The sequence below is a fragment of the Ailuropoda melanoleuca genome, chromosome X (genome assembly GCF_002007445.2).
Source record: "Ailuropoda melanoleuca isolate Jingjing chromosome X, ASM200744v2, whole genome shotgun sequence".
Classification (NCBI taxonomy): domain Eukaryota; kingdom Metazoa; phylum Chordata; class Mammalia; order Carnivora; family Ursidae; genus Ailuropoda; species Ailuropoda melanoleuca.
The window spans coordinates 18,202,292-18,212,784 of NC_048238.1; the positions used below are offsets into that span (position 1 = coordinate 18,202,292).

General features: G+C 46.1%; 1 long non-coding RNA gene across 1 annotated transcript in view; it reads right to left on the reverse strand.

Moving 5' to 3' along the window:
* Window positions 1–6,559: 6,559 nt before the first annotated feature.
* Window positions 6,560–10,493, reverse strand: part of LOC109491232 — a 9,595-nt gene continuing 5,661 nt past the window's right edge. Inside the window, exons 2-3 of the long non-coding RNA XR_002144578.2 lie at window positions 7,526–7,693; window positions 6,560–6,786 (exon numbers count right to left, since the gene is read on the reverse strand). This is a non-coding gene — a long non-coding RNA (uncharacterized LOC109491232). The remainder of the gene's footprint in view (window positions 6,787–7,525; window positions 7,694–10,493) is intronic.

The following is a 10,493-nucleotide window of genomic DNA, read 5'->3' on the forward strand; positions in this document are numbered from 1 at the left end:
GCCACATGTGGTGAGAGCCCGGCGTTGGGGGTAGAAGAACACACACACACGCACACTTACACATACACGTGTGTATGTGTGTGTGTACCAGTCAGCACCAATGTGAGGTTTTCCTCGTTATCCTGAGCAACAAATGGAAAGGACAGGAGGAGGCCAGAAGCTGGATTGATACAGTGTTGGGAGTGCACAGGGACAAAGAACTAGGGCTTGAGGGGTTGAGGATGTGAGGACCAACCATAGGGAGGGAATGGAGACAAGGTGAGTGAGAGAGGGAGCAGGAAATAGTGTGGGGTCCAGGGACTGAGGGTCCTGGTGTGATCAGAGATCAGGGACAGCACACGTATCTGAGTGGCCCTTGGTGGGCACCTAGAGGAGCCTCCTCCTCCGCCCCGCCCCAGGGATCCAGAATTACTGAAGCTCAGGTGATCAAGGAACTGACAACAGGGCGTTGGCCGAAATCTTCCACCCAGAAGCCCAGCTCCACCCAGGATGAGGCAGGCATTGAATTAAGGTCACGCAGGTGTCAAAGTTGGCAGTGAAGGTAAGCTGAGACCTGGAGGCCTAATAGAGTGGCTGGACAAGGCACGAACCTACTGGGGATCTTTATTAAATCTGTGAACAATGGGCTGAAAGTATCAAAAAGGAGACCTTCCTGTTTTCCTCAACCCTGCACTTTAAGAGGCAGACTGTTCCCTTAAGGCAAGATTGCCTGTTAGCCTGAGATTCGAGCGTGTCTTAGACCCTGCTATGTCACCTACACTTCAGGAGCCTTTTCCTTCTTCTTTCTAACATTTTTATGTTTTCTATGCACTCACTGTTTTTGATAACTATATTTTTTTAAAGAGTTATTTATTTATTTTAGAGAGAGTCGGGGGAGGGGCAGAGGAAGAGGGAGAGAACCTTCACGCTGACCCCCGCTGAGCAAGGAGCCGGACTCGGGGCTCAATTCCAGGAACCTGAGATCATGACCTGAGCCGAAACCAAGAGCCAGGGCTTAACCAACTGAGACACCCAGGCACCCCTTTGGTAATCTTTTTTGGTAATTATTTTGTTTTATTTTAAAGACTTTATTTGAAAGAGAGAGAGAGCACGCGCATACATGTGCACGAGTAGGGGGAGGGGCAGAGGGAGAGAGAAGGAGGAGCTGACTCCCTGCTGAGCAGGGAGCCCAACGTGGGGTCCATTCCAGGACCCTGGGATGAAAACCAACACGAGCCGGAAGCAGACTCAACTGACTGAGCCATCCAGGCACCCCTGATAATAATTTTAAATGCACACACAGAAAAGTTGCAAAAAGAGTACAAGGAGCTCTTGTTTATCTTTACCCAGTTTCAACCATCATTAACATTTTATCCCATTGGCTTTATCGTCTCCCTCTCTCTCCCTGCACGTATATATGCATATACATATTTATACATGCATCTATAATTTTTTTCCAAACCATGAGTTAGTTGGAGACATTATGCCCCTTTACCCAAACTGCCTCAGGGTGTAATTCCTAAGAACAAGGGCATTCGGTTATGCAACCACAGTACACTGATCAAAGTCAGGAAATTTAACATTGCTACAAAGCGATTGTTCAATCCACAGTCCCTGTTCCACTTCGGTCATTTGTCCCAATAATGTCTCCTATAGCTATTTTCCTTTCCTGGTCCAGGATCCAATTCAGAATCAAACGTGATTTAATTATCATATCTTCTTAGTTCCTTTTCATCTGGAACAGTTCCTCTGCTTTTCATTGTATTTCTTGACCTTGACATTTTTTGAAGAACATGGGCCATTCATTTTGTGGAGGTTCCCTTAGTTTGAGCTGGTCTGATGGTTCTTCATGATTAGATTCAGGTTGTGCATTTTTGGCAAGAAGACCACAGAAGGGACACTGGGTGCTTCTCAGTTTCTCGCAGTGGGAGGCACATGAGGTCAGTCTGGCCCAATCATCAATCTTACCTTTGCTTTGTAACAGCAATGGAATGTTCTTTTAGCTTTATTTTTCCCATTTGGCAGACATCTTGCATTGCAGTACAATTTTCTTTTTTGCACAAGCATGATAATGCAAAGTTTCTGAACTATTTTTAATTAATTGCAAATAACCAAAATGCAATAAACTGGTGTTTTTGAAGGAAGCATGTTTAAAATAATATGTGTTAATTTTTACTTGTGGAGTTTTAATGTCAACTAGTATACGTAGATTGAAACAAAATCTATTTCAGACAAAATTGAGAAAACTACGTATTTGTAAATAATTTTGAAAATATGCAAGTTAAGATTAAGAAAAAAACTTCCTGACACAATGAACTTATGTTTTAAATAGTAATATTGGTATATCCTTAAAGTGCAAGACTTTTATGATTAACAGGTTGATGTGCCAGGCAATATAGTATGAAAGCAGAGGAAACTTATGGCTTAGTGGGGAGGAGTGAAGTATCGTTGGCAGTGTGGATCTTAACAGTAATTGCTACAGAAGGATTTTAGGTAGATTCTCAGAGCCTGACAGAGGGGAGTCATGGGACTAGTTGTGCCAAGGGGAAGAAGATGAAAACAGAGCCAAAGAAGATTTTAAAATAAGAGCTGTGTCAACATGCATAAATTCACTTGCTTTGAAGAAGCTGCAATGGGATCCAGGAACAGGAAAAGGAATATTTATTGTTTTGCCTTTGCATGCCACAATGTAATCTCTCTTTTTCTTCTACCCTTTCCTTAAAACAACAATTGTCTGCATGTAGAATGAGTATATTTTAAATGAACCATTCAGTGCTTTTATGGTGCTCTCATTTCTTAGTACTGAGGGAGGGCAACATGATAGAGGAGAAATTCTCCTGACTTTGGACTCCGACTGATCCACATTCCAAACCTCACTCTGCCACAGACTGACATGTGACCTTGAGCATGTCACTTGGCCTCAGTGTCTATATCTTTAAAGATTTTATTTTTAAGTAATCTCTATACCCAATGTGGTGCTCGAACTTACAACCCCGAGATCAAGAGTTGCATGCTCTACTGACTGAGCCAGCCAGGCGCCCCACTATGTCTTTAAACAGGGAATAAATTGTGCTGGATTGGAAGGATTAGAAACGACATATTTTATGAATACTGTGGCCCATAGTGAACAACATTCAATAATGGAAGTTGGACATAAGAGCAATATAGTTTATTTTTTTGTTGTTTATTTTTTTAAGAGCATTTTTATTTGATTTTATTTTTTCTTAAAGATTTTATTTACTTGACAGAGAGAGAGGGAGAGCACAAGCAGGAGGAAGACAGAGGCAGAGGGGGAGGAAGACAGAGGCAGAGGGAGAGGAAGATCCCAGGACTCTGGGATCACGACCTGAGCCAAAGGCAGACGCTAAACCGACTGAACCACCCAGACGCCCCAAGGGCAATATAGTTTAAAGAAAAGAGCCCTGGCCTGGAAACTGGGGCACCAGGATCCTGGTCCCTGAGCCTTCATTTCACCAACAAGCACCTGACCTTGGGCTTGTCACTCAAACTTCTGGATTTTAGTCCCAATAAAGGAGTGTTGGTTGGAGAGAAACACAGGTCAAGTACGAGGGACACTAGCATGCTGCCACTAATGCAGGGTGGAAAGTTCTTCATTGGAGAGTTGACTGCTGTGCTGTGGGAACCCAGTTTTGCAAGTGAGTGGGCTGTGGCTGGCACTTGATCTGGGCCTCGAATGCTCACACGTGGGCTTCTCCACTGGACAAAAGAAGTGTTTCAGGTGAGGACAAAGACCCAAAGGTCCAGTAGGTGAAAGGGCAAAGCCCAAGGGCACCTGGGTGGCTCAGTTGGTTAAGCGTCCGACTCTAGATCTCTGCTCAGGTCTTCGTTTCAGGGATGTGAGTTCAAGTACTGCACTGGGCTCACGATGGGCATGGAGCTACTTAAAAAAAGTGGGGGGGAAGGGGCTGCCATGCTGCAAAATGGCAACTCCACTCCAATCCCGCTGCAATCGGCTTCTGGGACTACCTCTGACTGTTGAGTTATATCAAATACATTTTAAGACAAGTGGCCCCTCTGTGGGCTTTGGAAATCTTTTAGCTCTGCCGCAGGCAAATGGCAGCTGGAATGGGAGTGCTCTGTAAATTCCCAGGCGCTCACCATTTGGACCGGGGCAAAGGAAACTACCAGGTAAACGTTACTCTTAGCTCATTAGTAATTAGTAATCCTTCTATGGGGCTTTTTACACAGTAGGCACTGTTCTAAGTGCTGTACTTCTATGAATTCACTTAATGCTCAGCACAACTGTATATGAAAGAGGTGCTATTACGATATGCGCTTCACAGAAAGATGAGAGCATTTGTCAAAGGTCACCTGCAAGCTAGTGGAAGAATCAAGGTTAGGATCCGGGTTGCTATCACCCTGCAACCACTTTCTTGACCCCTGGAGACTCGCCGTGCCCTGAGATGTGTCCAAACACCCCCAGAGGGTTCCTCCAATTTGAGAAAGCCTGACTTAGAGTGGCAGCCAACCCAAGGCTCTGTCACAGAGCCCCAAGAAGACACACTGGGCCAGCCTTTTTAAGAGAACCTTTAAAGGTTCTCTTTATTTATCAAATAAATAAATAAAATCTTAAGAAAATATAATGATATCAACATCCTCCTCATCACTGCTACCTACCATTTACTGAATACTTGTCATGTGTCAGATATTGCTCTCTGTGCTTGTCATATATTTACTCATTTAGTTTTCACAACAGCTCTACCAGGTGGGTACTATTATTAGCTCATTTTACAGAGGTGGGGAAGGAGACAAAGAGAACTCGATGAATGCTGACTGTCACATAGCTAGTAGGAGGTGGGCTAGGAATTCACCCCAGACATTGTTTGGTGGAGATAGGCACTAGCTCCAGAGAGGCAGAACACCCTCTCAATTACATACACACCCTGATGGGGAGGTGGCGCCTGCTGCTGGGAGGCAGGCATACTCATACACCTTGGCTTTGGGGAGCTGTAAGAAAGCGCGGAAACCTCGAGCCAGCAGGCAGGGCAATCAGAGGCAGTACCATGAAGGGGTGAACAGCCCAACTCCGGAGCCACCTGTCTGGCTTCTAGTCTTGGCTTTACCATTTTCTAGCCCTTGAATCTCTTCGTGCCTCAGTTAACTTGTTTGTAAAATAGGGAGAATTGCCCCTACTTCTTAGGGCTATTGTAAGGATTAAGTAAGTTAGCATTTGAGGCTGAAGAATGCTTTTCTCTGGGAAAACCACAACCACGGGGATGGTTTCCTAGCAGCCTTCAATTTGCTCTTTTTTTTAAACACATCACTTCAACTCCATCTGGTCGGGCATGTACTTGAAATATGCTTCAGGTAATGAAGTTCACTTAAAAATTCCTTTACAGCAGGGGCGACTGGCTGGCTCAGTCTGGAGAGTTGGCGACTCTTGACCTTCGGGTCTTGAGTTGGAGCCCCACATTGAGCATGGAGCCTACTTATAAAAAAAAATTTAAAATATCTGTATAGGGGCGGCTGGGTGGCTCAGTCGGTTGGGCATTTGCCTTCGGCTCAGATCATGATCCCAGGGTCCTGGGATGGAGCCCCGTGTCGGGTGGGGAGCCTGCTTCTCCCTCTCCTCCCCACTTGTGCTCTCTCTTGCCATCTCTTTCTCTCAAATAAATAAAAATAAGATTTTTAAAAAAAAATTTTCTGTATAGCGTTACCTTACAAACTTGGTTCAGCTACAAGTCTTTTTTTTTATTAATTGAGGTAAAATTTACATAACATAGAATTAGCTATCTTCCAGTGAAAAACTTACTGGCACTTAGTACATTTATATTGTTGGGCAACCACCACTTGCATCTAATTCCAAGATGCTGCATCACCCCAAAAGGAAACCCCATACCTATTAATCAGTCACACCTCCACTCAAACATTAACCTGATTTCTAGCTCTATGGAGTCACCTATGCTAGACATTTCAAGTGGAATCATACAACATTTGTCCTCTTGTCTGGCCTCTTGCACTCGGCCTAATGTGTTTGAGGTTCATTTACGTTGGAGCATGAGTCAGTACTTCATTTCTTTTTATGGCTGGATAATCTTTTGTTTATCCACTCATTGATCAATGGAAATTTGGTTGTTCCTACTTTTGGGCGACTGTAAATACAATTGTGTACAAGTTTTTTTTTGGACACCTGTTTTCCATTCTTTGAGGTACGCACCCACGAGTGGAATTGCTGGGTCATATGGTAACTAAGTTTTTGAGGAATCACCAAACTGTTTTCCAGAGTGGCTGCACCATTTTACATTTCCACTAGCAATTTCTCCACATCCTTGCTGACACTTGTTATTTTCTGGCTTTCAAAATCTATTTACTTATATCAGAGCTAGCCTTGTGGGTGTGGAGTTGTATCTCTCATGCTTCACACTGCTTTTTGGCTTTGCAGTGGCACACCTGGTTTTACATTGGAATTCCTGGGTTTTTATTTTTTGTAACAATCCCAATGTTAGGGCTGCACCCCCGGCAGCAGGATTTAAAGCTCCCAAGGTGATTCCACTACACAAGCAAAGTTGAGAATACTGTGTCAAAGATTCCAGGATGCTCTCAGTTACACAGCCTTTTTAATCAGAAATTCAAATCATGTTTAACTTACTGAGCCAGGCCCACATTTATCTGAAAAATGGCAGGGGAGTGATACAGATTTCTGTCAGCCATTCCAATCCTAATAGCTAAGGCCAGGTTTTTGTTGTTGTTGTTGTTGTTGTTTTTTCTAAGAGAGGAAGTGATTCCACCACAGCTGCACGCAGGGGGCAGGGAGGCGGAGTATCTCCAAGGGTCCCAAGTGAACTGCTGAAAACAGAAAAAACAAAACAGTAAAACAAAAAGCTACTGGCTTTAATGGCAGGTGCAGGTGCTAAGGGCTGCTGGTCCCACCCCACCCCCACCTCCCTTCACAAGGAAGGTTTGGAACAGTAGCACCGTTGGTGGCCTCTGGGTTCTTACACTCTGGGGAGGTTTCCAGTTAGCGCCTTGCTTCCCTACCACCACCTTCCCCTCTCGAACAGACAGCCTTTTTCCATTTTCCACTTCCTTCTTTCCACTAGGTAGTTACTGTTGCTAACTGAGCTGGACAGACAGTGTGGCTATTCCTCTGAGTTTATAAAGATTTTATTTATCTATTTTAGAGAGAGAGAGCAAGCCGGGCAGTGGGGGGGTTGGAGGAGAGGGAGAGGGATAAGCAGACTCCACACTGAATGCAGAGCCCGACGTGGGGCTCAATCCCAAGTCCCTGAGATCATGACCTGAGCCGAAATGAAGAGTCAGAACCTCAACTGACTGAGCCACCTGGGTGCCCCTATTCCTCTGAATTTATAAAAACTCTGTTGCTGACATAGGAGTTGGCCTGACTGCAGAGAAGCAGGTGGGCCCGTGTGAAGGTGAGTTTTGGATAAGAGTAACACCTAACATAGGTAGCATTTTGCTGTAGAGGATCACCTACCGTTTTTCACTCTAAACATTGACTTCAGGTTATTGTCACTATTGTTACTACCCTCCAGCCACCACCCCTCCCCCGCCTCGAGGAACACACCTGGGGCAGAACAAGCAGCGATGGGGGGGGGGCACAGGACCACACAGAGGACTGGGCCCGTGGCAGGGGCTTTGGGGGAGCATTTAAGGAAGCTGGGTGTTGCTCTGGATCGGTGCTGGCCGGAAGCGAGGTAATTCCATGATGGGGGTGGGTCCTCATAAATCTTATCTAGAAGCAGGGAAGACCAGACAAAGGCTGTGATTGGTAACGAAGCAGCAGTCACTCCTATTAGCCAGGATGCAGGGATGTGTGGGGATGTTTGTGATTTGGACAAGGTTCACTTGTTCTCTGTGTTCAGACAGGATTACAGAGTGGTCTTGTTTTTGCCTTGTCCCATCCTGGTCACAGAGTGGCCTTGTCTGATGTTGGTGTCCTGGGGAATTTTTTGTTCACTGGGGGAGACTGCCCAGCCTGCTCCCAGATGGCAGGGGCTGCTTTTCTGTCTCAGGCCTCATTTTTGGCCAGAGCAGACAAGGTCAGGCCAGAGGATGTGAATCCATGAATATCCACATTTTCACCATTGCCAAGATTCTTTTGACTAGGAGGTTGTTTCAAGAGTGCAGGCTGTAGCTGGGTCAATTTCTCCTGTGTTTCGGTTGCTGGATAGGTTGCTGAATTATCTTGTGTGACAAAAGCTGCACAGGATACACTGGTCAACTGTAACACAAGCAATTCCCGCAAACAAAATGATTATTCATCCTGTAACAGGCCCTGAAGCCAGGGGCCTGGATTATAAAACCCAAACAATGAGAACACATTCCAGAATCCAAATAGGTACTCATAGCCCAGTTGGAGGTGTTTAAAGAGGCCTCAAGACCTTGGTTCCTGTCCATGACGTACCTTTAACAATTTTGCCAGGATTCCGTCATTGGTAGGTAATGCATGACACTGTGAACATCATTACAATAACTCCTAAAATTACCTCAAAAATGTGGGCTCCATTTCAAGGCCCATTTATCTCTGATGTTGTGCTGACGTCATGAAGCATTTTTGTTAAATTCCACTTTTGTTACGGCTATCTGATTAGCTAATGGCAAAGCATCGCAAGGAATTTCACCTCTATTTTCCACTTTGCAGAAGTAAGGGGAGGCACTTTTGCTGGCCGCTGCTGCCTGCAGCGCAGGATACAGGCTGCTGAGCAGGACTGGCTACATCATTTGCAGGCTCAGTGCAAAATGAAAACCCGGGGTCCCTTGTTCAAAATTGTTGAGAATTTCAAGAAAGTGAGAGTGGAGAAACCAAGTTCAGGGCCATTCTGAACTCGAGGCCCTGTGCCAATGTGCAGGTTACATGCCCTAGAGGCCCACCCTACGACTGTGTGACAAGAGATACACTTGAGACCTTTGGAGTCTTGCTGTCCATGTAGCGTGACAAGAGACAACTGTGTCCCCCTGACTGACTCCAGAAGAGTGGCAAGAACTGGAGAATGTCCAAGGACCAAAGCAGGAGCTGCAGTCTAAGGTACAGAGACTGAAGGCTGAGATAACAGAACAGCTCATGAAATTGAGAATCTGGGATCCCAGAAGAAAGGAAAACACACAGAGCAACAACCAGGTGGCTGTGGGTAGGAAAAGATAAACGCAAGTGCTGAAAAGGAGATCCCAGTTCTTTTTTTTTTTTTTTTTTTTTTAAAGATTTTTTAATTTATTTATTCGACAGAGATAGAGACAGCCAGCGAGAGAGGGAACACAGCAGGGGGAGTGGGAGAGGAAGAAGCAGGCTCACAGCAGAGGAGCCTGATGTGGGGCTCGATCCCATAACGCCGGGATCACGCCCTGAGCCGAAGGCAGACGCTTAACCGCTGTGCCACCCAGGCGCCCCTGGGAGATCCCAGTTCTTAACAGTGTTGTCTGTTAAAGGACACTTGTGAAGATATTGCCCAGTTCTTGTAGAAAGGTGAAGGACTCAGGAAAACAGCCACTAGGGACTGCTCTTGGGAGAGGAGAGTTGAATATCTAGGTTCTTCATGCTTTTATGAGGTTACAGAAGTTCACGGATTTAAACTTTGTCCAGCCATTATAGCAGTTCCTGTGGAGCTTCCGGACGCTGAGAGACCGCACAGAAGACTGATGGGATGATGGAAGCATTTGCCTAGTGATACTGTCAGTGGAATAAAGGAGGGCTTTAGGGCGCACTGATGTTCTCTCCTTTGCCACATCGTGTTGAATACCAGCCATAAGCCCAAAGTCAAAGAGAAACCCTCAGCGGAAAGGTTCACTGCCTCGAACAGGGGCATCAGTAATGGGGGAGCAACTCTGGAATCTATTTCCCAAAAAAACATTAAGAACCTTATCCTCTGACTTGCTTCTCCGCCATTCCCATTTCTCATGCAAACGTAGGTAACTTAAATACCCACGAGGTTTTTATTTGGTCCCGAAATGCAAGTCGACCCTTGCTCATAATAATGGCAATAATTCTAATGCGTTTAACTGTAGCATTTGAAGAGTTAAGGAAAAGGCGGGAGTACTTTTAGACTACAGGGTGGATCCTAGCATTTGATTTTCTTGACTTGGCCAGGAAATAAGAGGGGCCCTGGCTTGGGGGATGGTCTGGGGATGTGTAGGGGGTGGGCCCCCCGGAAGTCGTGCTGCGCTGTTTAAACCTAAGGTGACCTAACGGATGGCGGGAGCGCCCGCCCGATCCTCGGCGCGGGAGCGGCCATTGGTGACGCACGCCGGGGAGCACGGCGCCCACGTTTCCACCATTACATTAGCGAGGCCCCACACCCTGCGCTCTAAGTTCGGGGCTGCGGGCGTCCTCGCTTCCTCCCTCCCAGAGGCGGGCCCGACCCCGCCCCCGCGCCCCGGATCGCTCCCGGCGGTCCCTCCCACCTCCTACCCTAGGCCTCCCCGGCGCGGCTCACTCCCCGCCGGCCGCAGCCCGACACGCCGTGCGGCCCCCCAGTCTCCCGCGGCAAAAAAAAAAAAAAAAAAAAAAAAAAAAAAAAAAAAAAAAAAAAAAAAAAAAA